Raw genomic sequence first — 18,412 nt, forward strand, 5'->3', positions numbered from 1 at the left:
TAAAGAAATGGGAGTGCCTGATCACCTCATCTGTTCTCTGAGAAATCTCTATGTGGGACAAGAAGCTACAGTTAAAACTGGATATGGTTCAAAATTGGGAAAGGAGTACGGCAAGGCTGTATATTGTCCCCCTGCTTATTTAATTTATATGCAGAATTCATCATGCGAAAGGCTGGGCTGGATGAATCTCTAGCCGGAATTAAGATTGCCGGAAGAAATATCAACAACTGCAGATATGCAGATGACACAACCTTGATGTCAGAAAGTGAGGAGGAATTAAAGAACCTTTTAATGAGGGTGAAAGAGGAGAGCGCAAAATATGGTCTGAAGCTCAACATCAAAAAAATGAAGATCATGGCCACTGGTCCCATCACCTCCTGGCAAAGCGAAGGGGAAGAAATGGAGGCTGTGAGAGATTTTACTTTCTTGAGGTCCATGATCACTGCAGATGGTGACAGCAGCCACGAAATTAAAAGACACCTGCTTCTTGGGAGAAAAGCAATGACAAACCTAGACAGCATCTTAAAAAGCAGAGACATCACTTTGCCAACAAAGGTCCGTATAGTTAAAGCCATGGTTTTCCCAGTAGTGATGTATGGAAGTGAGAGCTGGACCATAAAGAAGGCTGATTGCTGCAGAATTGATGCTTTTGAATTATGGTGCTGGAGGAGACTCTTGAGAGTCCCATGGACTGCAAGAAGATCAAACCTCTCCATTCTTAAGGAAATCAGCCCTGAGTGCTCACTGGAAGGACAGATCGTGAAGCTGAGGCTCCAATACTTTGGCCACCTCATGAGAAGAGAAGACTCCCTGGAAAAGACCCTGATGCTGGGAAAGATTGGGGGCACAAGGAGAAGGGGACGGCAGAGGACGAGATGGTTGGACAGTGTTCTCGAAGCTATGAACAAGAGTTTGAGCAAACTGCGGGAGGCAGTGGAAGACATGAGTGCCTGGCGTGCTCTGGTCCATGGGGTCACGAAGAGTCGGACATGACTAAATGACTAAACAACAACACGAACAACTTTTTGCATCCTTAACTAGGGTTGCCATATTTCAAAAAGTGAAAATACAGACAATTGTTGAGCTTTTTTTGTAGGTGGTTTATATAAACTTGCTAAGAGAAAAATATACCCTTGAGGAAAGTGAGGCACTGAGGCAGGGATGTCGCTGGGTGAGAAAGCCTGCTTCTGCCTAACCATGTCCCAGAGCATTTTGCATCACTGCCTTGCACATACCCCGCAACATTGCTCCGATGGAAATAGTGACATCCTATTCCATAACAATAATTTTACTATTTATACCCTGCCCATTTGAGCAGGTTGCCCCAGTCACTCTGGGAGGCTTCCTACATATATAAAAACATAATCAAACACAAAACATTTTTAAAAACTTCCCTGCCTTCAGATGGCTCAGGGGTCAAATGACTCCATACTCTCTAACATTCCTCCAATGAAAATAGGGATATCCTACCATACCCTCCAACATTTCTCTGATGAAAATAGGGTTGACTGATGAAGATAGGGTTGTCCTAAACAGGACATTATGGGATTAAATCAGAAACTGGGACAGCTTCTGTAAATCCGGGACTGTCACCGGAAAATAGGGACACTTGGTTGGGTGGGGAGAAAACATCCATCTCTGGACTATGTATATTTTACCTGCTGTCTCCAGGTCAAGGGAAAACTCCATGTTCAGGTAAGCTGAGTTGTTATTCAAAGCAATCTGCTGATTTCCTAATGCCTCTGATGGCAAAATATCTCTCACATTATTTTAAAAAGAACTTAAGCATGCCTTCCAATCTGTGGATTACACCCATGTACCAGAAGAAGAATTGGGCCAAGTTCTTTCAGAGAACTAAACAGCCTTTGGATACAATGGCAATAGGCTTCTGCATCTTTCTACAAAATGTAGGTGGGTGAACTACTTTGTGATCAGATTCACTGAGTTCAGCTCTTCTTCATTACAAGCATGAATGCACCCACCAAGTTTACACTGAAGAGCAAGAAAGCTTATGGAAAACATTTGCCCTTATATTCTTTACACAGCATGCTGGAATTTTTGTAGCAAATCTCTATAAAGGCTAATGGCTACCTGACTGTGCACAACTGTGAATATTCAAGGTAAAAACAAAAATGCTCTTGGAGTGATAGGGGTTCTTTTCACCCGCGTCCCTAGTGATATGACCACTGCATGCTAATTCGATTATGAGCACATATATATTTTCATGGAATTGATGTGATGTTTTCTATTCAGAATTCAATGGGCAAAGATAAGGAAGTACTTCCTAGTTCAAAGGCCTTGGGCTTGATTCAGAGTTGGCCTGTGATTATGGCAAATATATACAGCCATATTTAGGACTGGAGCCATAAGAAGCTGATCCTAGCACCCCAAAATCATGATGTGGTGCCTAGGAATTTGAAATATTTTCCCTGCCATATGATAAAGTTGCCAGGTTCAGGACATCTCTCTCTCTTGAGACTCTCCTAGACCACATCTGCACTATTCATTCAGGGACTATCACACCACCTTAAACAGCCATGGCTTCTCCCAGGAATCTTGGCAAATACAATTTGTGGTTGAGTTGGCTATGGAGATTGCCTGCATCATTTTGCAAGCAATGCAGTGGTGGCGGCGGCACTCCAAGGGCAGGCAGGCAGGAAGTACTCCATCACTGGCTGTATAGTGGACAAGAAGTAGCAGGAAGTAAAACTAGGACTGCCATACACCTGAATTTTCCTGGACATTATTGGGATTTCAAAGGCGGATTTGGGATTTCAAAGGCGGGGAAATTTCTGAAAGGTGGTGCTTTGTCCCAGATCTTAGGCAAGTCAATCAAAAATCATGTTTTTTTACTTTTTGAAATATGGCAACCCTAAGTTAAACAGCAGTCAAGCAAGCAGCTGGCAGACCACAAAGGTGACATTCCCATTGGTGTCAGATGAAAGGTGCAACCTGTCACCTCCTGAGCTCACCCTGGCTCATCATTGGGCTGACTCTGGACAGGAAGTGGGCTGGTCCACTTTCCCGAAAGATACGCTCACATACATCGCACAGCTTGCCACTGTATATTTAAATTACCACCACTACAAATAAGTTTAAGTAACATGATCACTGCAGATGGTAACAGCAGTCGTGAAATTAAAAGATTCCTGCTTCTTGGGAGAAAAGAAATGACAAACCTAGACAGCATCTTAAAAAGCAGAGACATCACCTTGCCAACAAAGGTCCATATAGTTAAAGCTATGGTTTTCCCAGTAGTGATGCATGGAAGTGAGAGCTGGACCATAAAGAAGGCTGATTGCTGCAGAATTGATGCTTTTGAATTATGGTGCTGGAGGAGACTCTTGAGAGTCCCATGGACTGCAAGAAGATCAAACCTATCCATTCTTAAGGAAATCAGCCCTGAGTGCTCACTGGAAGGACAGATCCTGAAGCTGAGGCTCCAATACTTTGGCCACCTCATGAGAAGAGAAGACTCCCTGGAAAAGACCCTGATGTTGGGAAAGATGGAGGGCACAAGGAGAAGGGGGCGACAGAGGATGAGATGGTTGGATGGTGTTCTTGAAGCTACCAGCATGAGTTTGACCATGCTACAGGAGGCAAGAGTGCCTGGCGTGCTCTGGTCCATGGGGTCACGAAGAGTCGGACACGACTAAACGACTAAACAACAACAACCTGGCTAATGCTCAGGGATAGTCTTCTGTATTTGGGAAGAGATATAACAGAGAAAATGGCCTATGGAAAAAAAGGGAAGGCAATATTTCACCCCCTCTAATCACATTTTTTTTGGACCCTATTTTTAATTTTTTGCTTCCCCTCGCCCCGTGCTCTTTGTATGGGAGATATTACCACAGCTGCTGCAACAGATGCTATTCTGGCCCTGCACAGCTTTCATGTTTCATCTCCAAAACCTTGAAATTTTTACAATATTCATTTTGCAGCTGAATCTGAAAGTAAAATGCAACCGCAATTGCCAAGGAAAAAGAAAACACAGCTTTCTCCAAGGAATCAGAAGGGCATAATCCCCTCAAGCTGAGAAAAGCGCCTCGTATTCTAACAAATGCTGGCTGCATGGATGATGTGCCTGGATTCCCCCCACTGAAAATATGGAACAGAAAAGCTCAAATATTTGACTTCGCTCTGCATCCTTCTTGCTAATGGGGAGGCATGTGATGAGTGCCATCCACCCCCAAAACTATATTCTTGGCTTGCTTGAGGAGTTGTCAGCTGTCCAGTGCCATCATTCTAAGTAAGGTTAATTATGGTGATCTTCAGGACATTGCCAGTGGTGGGAGATTTTGTATTCCTAAAACCCACAGTTGGAGATGTCTTTCAGATGTTGTTGGATTTCAGTTCCCATCAGCCACAGCCAGCATGTTCAATGGTCAGGGATAATGGGAATTGCAGTCCAGCAGCATTTGGACTCCCCAAGTTAGGGAAGGCTGCAAAAGACTTTTTTTAATAATAATAAAAAAGGCCTGGGCATATCCACACTACAGACTTAACCTGGTTCAGTGGTCATTTCCTATGGAATTCTTGGAACTGTTGTTCTGTGAGGAGCTTAGACTATCTAATGAGCCTCAGGGATAGCTCAGCTGATAAGAGCATGAGATTATTAATCTCAGGGTCTTGGGCTTGACCTCCCTGTTGGGCAAAAGATTCCTGCATTGCAAGTGGTTGGACTAGATGACCCTCGTGGTCCCTTCCAACTCTACAATTCAAAGCTTCAAAAGGGTTCTTAATGTCTCAGCCTATTGCTAGTCCCAGGAACTTTTTGTTTTGTTTTGTTTCTTTGCCTTAGGAGAGAACCTGTGAAAATTAAAGAGATATAACCCTTTTTAGGATTTTGCAGTGAAGATAGACCCTTTGAAACAGTACTCAATTTGCCCGAGGTGCCAACATTCATTCTTTGTGTCTTGTGTGGCTTATGGTCAAATTCGTTCTGCATTACTTTAGGCTGAATTCCAGAATATCTGAAGTCCCCTAGAGGCACGATCAGTGCTGCTTCAATAGGCAGGTATGTTCTGATGTGATGCTGCAGAAGGATGCCAAAATAAAATCAATGCTGTATCAGGTCCTATCATAAGCCTAGACGTTAGGAATAGTGAGTCGGTTATATCCTCACTGCAAATACATGGATTCCTTTTTATCTGACATTGGGTTGCAAAGCTCTCGCTTTCTGAGCTGCTGTCAGGTTGATCAAATGTGAACAAAAGCCACGTTTGAATTTTTCTACCACCTCTTCTACATATTCCTCCATGTGTAAGTGAGATGCATGGGAATGGGGCAATACCTCCTTGCCTTCTTGTCTGTCCTGAAGCTAGCATAGATTTAGTTATTATCCATCCACATAGTGCCAGGGTAGGGAACCTGATGTCTAGGGGGCAAATGGAGCCCCCTCTCTGTCTCATTCCATCTCATTTCAATTTTAATTTGCATGCCACCCTTCTTATGTTACTATACACAAGGCAGTTTACAAGCTGAAGAAACAAGATAGGCAGCAAAGACCACACACCTAATAATCTGATCAAATACAAAAAAGTCACAATAACTGAAGCAATATTCAACAATCCATCAGAAAAGAATAGGAAACAGTAAAATTAAATATCAGCAAATAATAATTACACAGTTTACACTTATCAATTACAATAAAGAATTATGAAACTCTAACCAATAGTCTGGTCCTTATGACTTGCCCCAGGCCACCCACCCACTTGCCAGGCCACATCCTCACCATCTTCACCCACTCCTTGAGTATTTTTGCCTGACTGGAACGTGTGCTTGAATTCTGACAAATAACTCTTTCTTCCCTGGGTGGAGTACAGAGAGAAGCAGGTGGAGCAACTGGAAAGATGGGCAAAGGTAAATTTTAGTTCCGTTGCTCCGCCCACTTTTGCCTCTAGCCCCGCCCACCACCTCCATGTGTCCCCCATAAGGTTTCTCCCAAGGAAATGTGGTCCTTGTGCTCTGATTCCTCAGCTGTGATGTAGTGGCAATGAGAGGGGGAATTTACAAAAGGCCAAATGGAGAAATAACACCTCTGAATACCTTTTCTCCTGGTTGGCATGAGCTGGCAGGGGTGAGAAAGTGGTGGTTTCTTCATTGTGGAATTTTCCCTTTCCACCACCTGAGGATCACTCAGCTGCTCTTACCTGGATTACTAATCCAACCTGATTTCACAGAATCCCAGAACTGCAGAGTTAGTCGTAAGGGACCCAGGCGCTCATCTAGTCCAACCACTGCAGGAATCACTACTAAAGCATCCATGACAGATGGCCGTCCAACAGCTGCTTGAAAACCTCCAGGGATGGAGAGCCCACCACCTACAAGTGCATTGCCTATTTACTGTGGAATAACTTTGAAAAGCAGTCTTGCCAAACAAAACTTTGTCAACTGGCCAAAGGGTGTCCAGAAAGCTTTTAAAGGCAATAACAATGTGATGCAATGATGAAACGCACCACAAAAAAACTGAATTATGTTCCCTGGCACGGTAGCAACAATGTGGATGTATGCATTCAGAAGTGCTGTTCTTTATTCATTCATTTTGACAGGAATGCCTGAAAGAAAGATAATTGTTCAGAGTTTGGATGAATGTGTCCTCCGCAAAGACAATGAATTTTCTACTCATGAGCTATTTCTACAGCCTTCTGCCATTAACCCATCTTCACTGAAATGGAAGGGAAGAGTGCCATTTCTGAGCAGAAATTCCAAAATGTGCTGATTGGCGAGCTTCCCTGTCGCCTTCTAACTAGATGGCACAGCAGGCCTTTGGCAAATTCCTTCTGCCAAAGAGTCAGTGACAAATGAAGCTCCTGGTATGTGTTATGGAGACACAGTAGGCAGCGAGTCTCATTTGGACAAACTTCAGCTTTAGGAAACTTTTTCCAAAGTGGAAAACTTGGGGCAAGGCTGCTTGGCTACTATGGAAGCTGGAGGAGAGCAAATGATCATTTTCTTCAATATAATAATAATAATAATAATAATAATAATAATAATAATAATAATTGCATCAGTGGTGTGTGGGACTAGGTTTTTTTAAAAAAGTTTTTAAACATTATTTTTGTGTTCTTTAAAAAAATGCTTCACTTTGCCATCTCTGTATGCGCCTGCAGATGACCTGTTTATTCAATATGCATCCTGATGTGATTGCAAATAGCTTATGCAGCGGTTAAACAATGTCTGCTCTTCATTGACTGTTCATTCTGATTTGCATATAGGGTGGTTATACGACAGCGAACATTTGTTCGTAGGATGCTTACATGGTTCCCTGTTAAATGTGGGTGGTGCTGTGGTGTAAACCACTGAGCCTCTTGGGCTTGCTGATCGGAAGGTCGGCGGTTCGAATCCCCGTGACGGAGTGAGCTCCTGTTGTTCTGTCCCAGCTCCTGCCAACCTAGCAATTTGAAAGCATGCCTGTGCAAGTAGATAAATAGGTACCGCTGCAGCGGGAAGGTAAATGGCGTTCCTGTGTGCTCTGACTTCCATCACGGTGTTCTGTTGCGCCAGAAGCAGTTAAGTCATGCTGGCTACATGACCCGGAAAGCTGTCTGTGGACAAATGCCAGCTCCTTTGGCCTGAAAGCGAGATGAGCACCGCAACCCCATAGTTGCGGCGCTATGGGATTGCGGTGCTCATCTTGCTTTCAGGCCAAGGACTCCTTTGCCTTTTTTAAAATTGTTTGTTCATCCCACACTTTACAATGCATTCCCCCATCACTTTCCAACGACAAAATGGCAGATTTGTTGTGCTAGGGCATGGGTAGGCAAACTAAGGCCTGGGGGCCAGATCTGGCCCAATCACCTTCTAAATACGGCCTGCGGATGGTCCGGGAATCAGTGTGTTTTTATATGAGTGAAATGTGTCCTTTTATTTAAAATGCATCTCTGGGTTATTTGTGGGGCAAATATAGTCCGGTCCCCCACAAGGTCTGAGGGACAGTGGACCGGCCCCCTGCTGAAAAAGTTTGCTGACCCCTGTGCTAGGGTGACAGCCCTCATTGCACAGATCCAAAGTTCCAGGACGCACTTGAATCCCTCTCACAAAATGATAGCAGTCTAGAGGCACCCTGTGAGTGGAGACACTGAAAACACAACGGAACTCAGTGGTACCCTATCCCTACTTCACTAGCGCATGAGGGCTGACATCATGGAGGGACATCAGTGAGTACTTGCCAAGGCTGACACTCCAGGAGGGGGTCCACCACCAGCCACCAGAGACCCCAGGCTGTGATGCTCCTCTCTTTGCTGTTGCTGCCTTTTCACCAACTCCCTCCAAGCAGCGATGGAGAAAAGGGAAGGTGTAGCAACCCCTACTCTCCTTATATGTTCCTTCTGGCTGTGCGGGTTGGGTCCAAAGTGGAAAGAGGCAGACATATGGGCAGCAAATAACAGCAGCAAGGAGGAGGTGGATAAACACCCAAGGTTTCCCCAAATTCAGGGGCTGGCCTCAGGGGCTAATCGACTGTGAAACTAATGAATCTTATATTTCAGGGCACCTATTCCCGGAGGGGCCCCAGAAAAAAACTTTAGTCCACATTGCGGTTTTTTTTAAAAAAAATGGTCCAGTAGACCCAACTTGAGTCGCATGACTCAAATTGATTGATTTTTGTTGTATATATTTCATCAATCCCAAAAGGTGAGAGTCAGTAGCACAGATGTTGTAGAGATGGAGTGTTGTGGTGAGATGGCTGTGCTGCCCCTTCTTAACAGAGGTTAAGACCCTGGAAGAATAACAATGAATTCACAAAAGTGCTTAAGTGGATACCAGAAACGAAAACTCACAGAAAAATTGTGTTGATCTGTCGTGTAACAACCCCATGGAAGAAGGCAACAGTGGTTATCCAGACCTTGTTTCCCCCAAACAGTACAAGCTTCAGGGCCCCCAAAATGTAGGTCTATCACTGGCTGGCCATGCACACACTGGGAGGCCCTTCTCACTTCCCTACACCCATCCCTTCCAGAAGGAACTCACCTTCCTAATACCCCGGCTTGCAAGTAACTTGGGCCCAAAGGCTTGCATGAGTGAGGCTCCACATTCCTATCCCCAGATGGGAATCCATATACTCAGTTACTGGGCGTGTGTTCTTATATTGAAACTGTATCTGCTCATAGCCATCTGGTTGGCCACTGTGGGAACAGGATACAGCCTCTGCCAGCCCATTGAGTTCCTGTTCTACACTTTCCCTTTGCTGGACTCTGGCTCAAATGTGACTCTGGCCCAGCCCTCTCTGCCTCACCCCTCCCCTTCTTCCAGAGTTATAAAGAACTCTGAAGACTTGCTCCCAACAAACTATCTCCCAGCCATTTGCCCCCAGACAGCCCTGCTGACCAAGGACCTGATCCCAGGGGGCAGTGGGGTGGTGGTGCCAGGCACTCCCTCACGCTGTGCTATTATTTCAGAGTCTCCGTATTTGTTCTGCTCCCCTATCCCCAGCTTCCTTTTCTGAACACGAAGGCAAGAGCGGCAGAAGTCGCAGACTTTTTTCTAAGCTGGGCTAGCTCAGAAATCTATAATTCATTACCATAGTTAAAAACAGACCGAGGAAATAACTGGAACAGTTTTAAGGAAACATAACTGTCAATATGGCAGGACCCCAGTCATATAGATTCTGCCATAATTGCCGCTGCAGACATGGCATTAGATGAGTATCATTTTGTCAATTAACCTTTTTTCCGTTTCATAGTTTATTATACCCCCGAAGAATCCATTTGTAATGACCTTACTTTACATGATGCCCACCACTTTAAACAATTTACTACCTGCTCCTTTTACCCTTTGCACATATTCAGTTACACTTTCTCCGTGTAATGCATAACCTTATGGCTTGCAGTGAAAGCAACTCTTTTTTAAAATTTATGGAGTGTTTCCTTTAACTAAATACTATGTTGGTGGTAAACTCTTTGTAACACTTTTTATCGCGCTAGCTAAGCATGCAAATATATCTTAGGAGTTCCTCTTAGTTTATCATCCTTTAAAGCGTTGGTTCCATTATTGAAAATGCTTTCTTTTCTGCCTAATTGGTAATAGAAAACATGCTTCTTTCTTGATATTTATCTCCTAGAAAGGATGATAAAATATTAACCCAATTAAAACTTATTGTGATAATCCAGCTGAGAACACAACTGCAAATCTCTTACCAATTGACCTTTCAATTTGAAATACATTTAAAACTGAAGGCTTGGTATAACCAAAATGTAAGTTCCATTGATCTTAGTGGGAGAGCTTTTAAGCATCTGTGTAACTCTTCTATTGAAACAAATAGGAGCTAAAAGCTCCTTTCCTTGACTGAATAACATTTTGGCTCTTTATTCTAAAATATTTTTTTTAAAGCTGTTGTTCATCTGCAATCGACAAAAAAAAAAAAACAACAACCCCAGAAAAGAATATTTTTGTGGCCTTGCCGCCTTTGAAGCAGCCAACAATTTATGCAAACAACTTACCCTCAAAGTTCTGACAATGTGGAGGGCAAGGACTTGTACGGGGAATAGTTAACAAATAGAAAGAAAGGATATATTTTAATTTCAAGGTTCACTGGAAAAATAACATGGGAGGGAATCAATGTTTGCCAAACAGAAGGACAAACTCAGATGGGAAATAAAAAATGTATTTACAAGATTCAAAGACAGTCTGATAAGTGATGGCAAGCTGAAAAGAAAATGTTAAAGCAAAGTGTTTTTTTCAGGTTTGCATCCAGATTTCGCTGGAAAACTATTATTATTCAAGGATGATGCAACAATACCCCAGCCCCTTAGAATTCGGTTTCTAGCCCTACAAGGGCCTATTGGGAAATCCTCGCACCCTTTAAGGTATGAATAAAAATGCAACAGATCTAAAGTTTCTGCACACCAATGCATCTGCTTCTGTTCTGCTTAATCCCTTCTCCAACTTTCTTTTGTCTCCTTCCTCCCTTCCATTCTCATATTCTGGTTCATCTTGCAGTACAATTAAGGAAGCATACAAAAATAAACATTGACTCGCGCAAACAATTCACATGACCTCCGGGCACCCAATTTGCCTGTCTTAAACCCCTGAAATATTTTGGCTCTTTTGCGCGGGGTCAGCTCACCATCTGCAAACACCACCAGGCACACCAGACATTTCAGAAATGACTTTTATGATTAAGTGCACAAGGCTGTGTGTTGCAGCAGCAGCTGCTCCCTGCCAGGTCTTTGAGCCTCACACCCTAAGTGCCTGCAGGCAAGCCCAACCACTGATTGATTGCCCCATGTGGTACCTGAAGTGGGGACAGGGTAGCAAATTAGAGAGCTTGCCGGGAAGAAAAAAGATTTCTTTTCTCCCTCCCTGTGCCTTGTGCCCCAGCCTCCCTGCCTGCCTGGTGTTCTCAGGAAGCTGGCATTTGGTGGGGTGCAAAATATATAAAAACTGTACTGTACATATTGCTTTAAATGGAAATCTGGCTTATCTTTTAGCAATGCTGTTGAAGTTTCTGGCGTTGTTGTTCTGCAGTTCAGACATCTGCCAGGTGGGGGCAGGAGTGGAGCTGGACAACGTAGTCTCGCCAACACAGGCTATGTAGCAAAGCATCGGTCCTCATTCCATACTGGTGATTCCAGAGGGTGGTATTTTTTTTTTTTGTCTTGCTTTTTCTCTCTCTCTTAAAGCAAGTTAGACAAGCAGAATCAACTGATTTATTTCTCTTTCCCATTCCTCCCACCTCCCCTCTCCCCATTCCCCATTTGTTCGCTAAGTTGTTAACCACAAACAGAGAGAAAAGATGAAAAATCCAGCAGCTTTGATAATAAGATGAAAATGTCTCTCAATGCCAAGGCTTTCACGCGACCACATCGATAACAGCTTAAAGCTTCCCTCTTTGGACAGAGAAAATCACAGCCATTGAGGGAGCCTAACCAATGAATCCTTGGGGAGAGATTTTCTCTTTATGACATTCTCCTTCCTGATCAGCTGCTCCTGGTAAGTAGAGCCTGTGGAGAAAGCGAAAGCCTCACCTATCTGTAATAACTAGCAAACAGAAGCCAAGCTGACATTCTGCACTATGACAGCAACTGCTAACTTTGGACAGCTTTCACATTTAGTCCTTTGGCTGAATGCGGGTTTTCTAAAAGTCTGTTTACCTAATTGCACATTTTTTCCTCAGTCCAGATTCGGATGGAAGTTAGATGGAGAAGAGGGAGGGGGTGGCGCTGTGGGTTAAACCACAGAGTCTAGGGCTTGCCGATCAGAAGGTCAGTGGTTCAAATCCCCGTGACGGGGTGAGCTCCCGTTGCTCGGTCCCTGCTCCTGCCAAACTTGCAGTTCGAAAGCACGTCAAAGTGCAAGTAGATCAATAGGTACTGCTCCGGTGGGAAGGTAAACGGCATTTCCGTGCGCTGCTCTGGTTCGCCAGAAGCGGCTTAGTCATGCCGGCCACATGACCCAGAAGCTGTACGCCGGCTCCCTCGGCCAATAAAGTGAGATGAGCGCCGCAACCCCAGAGTCAGTCACGACTGGACCTAATGGTCAGGGGTTCATTTACCTTTAGATGGAGAAGAAAGATGATGAAACTTTCAGGTTCTCATGCATCTTACCACACAAGCCCAGCCCCTCCAAGTGTCCCTATTTTCCAGGGATGGTCCTGGATTTACAAAAGCCATCCCAGTTTCTGATTTGATCCCAGAATGTTCCGCTTTTACTTAGGACGCCCCTATTTTCATTAAAAAAATCTTAGAGGATATAGAGTTATGTGACCTGTAACCTGATGCATCTGTAACCTGAAGCGTCTGTAACCCGAGGTACCACTATATTATTATTATTATTATTATTATTATTATTATTATTATTATTATTATTATTGAATAGGACATCCCTATTTTCATTGGAAAAGTGCTGGAGGGTGTGCAAGCCTTCTCCTTCCTTATGAGAGCAGTTCCCCCCGACTTGGAGCTTTATAGACATTTTGGACTACAACTCCCATCAGCCCCAGTCAACCTTTTTTTTTAATTTTTTAATAAATTTTTTATTGGTTTTTCCACACATAATACAAAACAATACAACAATACATAGACATACAAACATATAAACACGTATACTTTCTTAACCTTTCTTTTCTTGAACCTTCCCCATACCTCCCCTTTCTGCATCCCTGTTATCAATCTTTTCAGCATCCCCCAATTTCAATATACCACTTTCTTTAGATCTTATTTCTCATATCCAATTGTTAATCGCTGCAATTCTATTTTGCATTACCCAAAACATTTTAGCATTCATTAATTTTACAACAGTTCTTGAGATAGATTTTAAACTTCTTCCAGTCTTCTTCCACCGTCTCTTTCCCTTGGTCTCGGATTCTGCCAGTCATCTCAGCCAGTCCCATATAGTCTATTACCTTGGTCTGCCATTCTTCCAGTGTGGGTAGTTCTTGTGTCTTCCAATACTTTGCTAACAGTACTCTTGCTGCTGTTGTAGCGTACATAAAAAACGTCTTATCTTTCCTTGACACCAATTGGCCTACCATGCCCAGGAGAAAGGCTTCTGGTTTCTTCACGAACGTGCATTTAAGCACCTTTTTCATTTCATTATAAATCATTTCCCAGAATACCTTAATCCTTGGGCACGTCCACCAAAGATGGTAGAAAGTACCTTCAGTTTCCTTACATTTCCAGCATTTATTACTGGGCATATGATAAATTTTTGCAAGCTTGACTGGGGTCATGTACCACCTATAAATCATTTTCATGATGTTCTCTCTCAAGGCATTACATGCCGTGAACTTTATGCCGGTGGTCCATAACTGTTCCCAGTCAGCAAACATAATGTTGTGACCAATGTCTTGTGCCCATTTAATCATAGCTGATTTAACCGTCTCGTCTTGTGTATTCCATTTCAACAGCAAGCTATACATTCTTGACAAATTCTTAGTATTGGGTTCCAATAGCTCTGTTTCTAGTTTTGACTTCTCCACCTGGAAGCCAATTTTCCTGTCCTGTTTGAAAACTTCATTTATCTGATAATAATGAAGCCAATCTCTTACCTTTGACTTCAATTTCTCATAACTCTGCAGTTTTACTTTTCCCTCCTCCTGTTCTACAATTTCCCAGTACTTTGGCCATTTGGATTCCATATTAAGTTTTTTCACTTCCTTAGCTTCCATTGGTGACAGCCACCTAGGGGTTTTGTTTTCCAACAAATCTTTATATCGAATCCAAACATTGTACAATGCTTTCCTAACCATGTGATTCTTAAAGCCTTGATGAATTTTTACCTTGTCATACCATATATATGCATGCCAGCCGAATCTGCAGCCCCAGTCAACCTAGCCAGTGACTAGAGATTACAGGAATTGTACTCCAAAGCATGTGGAGGGTACCAGGTTGAGGACGACTGTACTAGGGAGTAATTGGAAGCTGAAATGCTGACTACCTGATAGAGATGGCTAAATATGTCAAGTTCAATCCCCCACCCCCGCAAGTTCTCACTTTTCCAATTTTAAATTCAATTATCTACATTTTCACATCACATTCGTCTGCATTTTAGTGTGAATTGTGCCTCAGACCATCTTGGCTGCGAGTTCTGGAGGACCTGCTTACCATTTTGCAGGCCTTTACTCCCTTGGCCTGGGAGGGCGGACCCCTGACTGAGTCCAGCTACAAAAGCTGTGGCTCCTGAACAGAAGCTTGGGCTGGGCTTTAGGGCAGTGATTGTTGCTGTTATTGACATAAATTTGTTGCATGTTGATTTGGATCTTCTTATGGTTTATGTGGAAACTGTTTAATTTGGTTGTTTACTTTTTGAAGCTTTATTTATTGTTTATGAGTACTTTTGTTATGTTTGTAATTTATGTTTTTATAATTTAACCCCCTTGAGCATGGTTTTAACTGCAGAGAGGTGGCATACAGATAAAATGATGAGATGAAATAGCCAAAATTGCTTGCAAAAATGTGTATAAGAAATACATTTTTCCTAATATGAATTGTTGTTGATTATATTCACTAATATGCATTTACTTCGTTGGTGAACTGCACTGCAAAATTCAGCAAAGTGTGGATTTCAAGTGATAGTGGTGTTTCAGTTCTTGTATTGTTGCAGAAAGTATGAATTAGGTAAGTTTGCCTTTAAATGTGAACTAAACTGAACATACATCCATACTGACAGGGACTTTCTTGAGGGTTTCAGAGACTGATTCAAACCCCTCATGAAAATGGGTGGCCTAATGGACTTAAGAAGCCATAATAATAATAGTAATTTATTATTTATACCCTGCCTATCTGCCTAGATTTCCCCAGCCACTCTGGACGGCTCCCAACAGAATTAAAAGCACAATAAAACATCAAACATTAAAAACTTCCCTAAATAGGACTGCCTTCAGTTGTCTTCTAAAAGTCTGGTAGTTGTTTTTCTCTTTGACATCTGATGGGAGCGCCTTCCACAGGGTGGGCACCACTACCGAGAAGGCCCTCTGGCTGGTTCCCTGTAACCTCACTTCTCGCAGTGAGAGAACCGCCAGAAGGCCCTCAGAGCTGGACCTCAGTGTCCAGGGAGAACGATGGGGGTGGCGATGCTCCTTCAGGTATACTGGGCTGAGGCCGTTTAGGGCTTTAAAGGTCAGCACCAACACTTTGAATTCTGCTCGGAAACGTACTGGGAGCCAATGTAGGTCTTTCAGGAGCAGTGTTATATGATCTCGGCGGCCACTCCCATAAACATATTGTGTTGGATATTTCATAACAAATCTCCCAGGGTCCCTTGTTAAATATATAAAAGTTTAATGGTTTGAATGCTTTGTATTTAAAACGCTATGCAGAGAGATTTGCATTAGACAAAGGAGAGGGTTCACTTGGACAAATACGGCAAGGAGAGGCTGAAAATTTCCATTTCAGCGTGAAGCCTGGAAACCCGAGCAGTATATCATCCGCAGGAAGAGGAAACCTGAAATCTCAGCACCGAGACCCAACTTAGCATGGTTTGTCAATGATTGAGAGCAGCAGTGATAAGGTGTGAAGCTCCACAATGATGAACAAGCTTAGGATCTCTCTCTGGGACCAGAGAGAGGAAAGTTTATTGAACTGTATTAAGGACTAAAAAGAAGACAGAACCACATTACAAGATCATTAAATAGCAATGTGTTATTTCATAACTTGCCATGTTTAACTGTAACTATTCAAGACTGTTTTAGTAAAGCTTTGAAACTCATTCTTTGTGGTGGACGGCAAATTCTTTTCCACTTTACACACGGTCCAGATCAGGCATTTCATTGTAGCAACATTCCTGATAGCTGGCAGTGACAAAGGTAGCCCTGGAAGTGAAATACTGAATCACTGAATTTCCCTGCATTGGATTTTACCACTTCCTGGCTATAGAATGTGGATTGTTTTTAGCTCAAACTATGACTTAAACATATGATTACTACATTTAGCCAAAAGACCCAACTCTCCAAAGCTAGCAATTGCTGCTCACTGTGATAAAAGTTGCCACCCATAGCACTGTTCTCATGTGGCTGTGAGCAAGTCAATTACGGGAGGGAGGTAGCTAATCACTGGCCCTGTAGATGTTGCTGGGCAACAACCTCCAACTCCCATCATCCCTGACCAATGGCATGCTGGCTGGGGCACATGGGAAAGTTGAAAACTAATAATATCAGAAGGGCCATCAGTTTACTACCCTTGCTTTAAAGGTGGTGCCCTGATGGTGCCCTGCACCGGCAGTGTTTGTTGGCACAATGGCAACACCAATAATAGGTTAACAAGGTGGGACTGGGTAGGAGTGTTTTGGGTAGTTGCCACTACAGGCTGCAGAGATCTCCCCTTTCTCCCACCAACTTGACACTGGTTTTTACTTATTGAGGTGAGCAGTCACAACTGAACTGATCTGGCTTTCCCTTCCACTGGCCATTATAGGCTGCATCAGTGCAGCATGGGAAACATGAAGCACAAATTACACGCATGCCTAAGGAAGCAGGAAAAATGTACACCCTTTGTGCTACATGGGGTTCCATTTTGTTTTCCAGGACCCAAGCCACGATTTAAATCCAGCTTTGCACAATTAAATCTTGATGTCGTACTTACATACGACTGCATGAGACAAAACTTTGTTTACAGTTCAAGTGGTTTGTTTACAGTTCAAGTGGTTCCACGATTGCATGAGACAGTTTCAGGTTGGTATGATCCTGCCAGTGGTTCAAGTGAGTGTGGTTTCACACTCACTTGATTTCTGCAGAATTATGCCAAGGGAGCTGCTTCCTCAGCTCTCTGAACAATTTCCGAATGCTTCAGCCTCATCAAGGCCAATTGAAAGAAAGATGAGTGAGATAACATAGGGAGCTATTGATGCGCACCAATAAGGCATCTGGGATTCAAACTGGAATCTGAGAGACATAGACCAATATGTCATCAGCTGGATCTGTGTTATAATTTTTATCAAGTTTACGTAGTCACTCTATCTACCGATGACATGTCCAGTGCCAACGAAACTTCAAAGATGGATCTCCTCTTATGTTAGAAATAAAGCACAAAAGCAATCTGTGGTCTAATTCGTATAATTCTTTGATCGTGGTGACATGGACCACCAAGCACTGCATGAAGGTTTTACCGCACAGTCTCTTTGTAAGGCAAACCATAAATAACTCAAAACTGGTTCCATGATTCAGCCTTATAAGACAGAAATGGAGGGAGATGGAGGTAGGGAGAGGCACTGATCTCAGTCTCCAACCAACTGAAGAAGTAGAGTTGGCAGAGCTGTACTCACACTCAAAGGCCACAATGCAGTAAGGAAGCAGACCTTGTAAGCCTCAGATGAAATACAGAACGAAGGGATCAGCCTTTGATGGGGAGAGATAAAGTCAATAACTCCACTCAGATCCACACAGCAGCGCTCACCTTTGACATTTCGGCTCGCTCTACGTGAGTGACGTGCCATTGATATCAACAGGAGTCCCTGGCACATATTGGGAAGGAAAGAATATCAGAGGCAAGTACTACTGAGAAAGATTTCCCCTAGCTCTGTAAAGGAAAAAGACTTCAGTATCAGGCTTGTGTTGGATTGCGGCATTGTAAACAGTAAAGAGGATTGTGATTGGTGTGTGTGTGTGTGTGTGTTTTTGCTTTTTTAAAAAAACCTTTTCACAGTAACCCTCTTAAAAATTAATGACTGAACTTTCATAGATTCTTTACAAGTGTGAGACACCTTAGAAAGAAAATGTAGAGCTGCCATCCTATTGCCCTGATGGTTTTTTTTACCTCTTTGGGAAGCATTTGCCCCAGAATTGCTGCCAGTGTAATAATCCAAATGTGGGGGCAACATCCACTTGCATTCCTCACCAACTTTACAAGTTTTGGAGCTTATTCTTAAAGTTCCTGGAGCAGCATTGTTGGCACTGCCTCATGGCTCCATAGCACACCACTCAGCTGACTTTGCATACAGAAAATGGCATGAGATTGGGTGATCATTGCTCTCTCAAGTA

This window comes from Podarcis filfolensis (assembly GCF_964270895.1).
Source record: "Podarcis filfolensis genome assembly, chromosome: 6".
NCBI classification, from domain to species: domain Eukaryota; kingdom Metazoa; phylum Chordata; class Lepidosauria; order Squamata; family Lacertidae; genus Podarcis; species Podarcis filfolensis.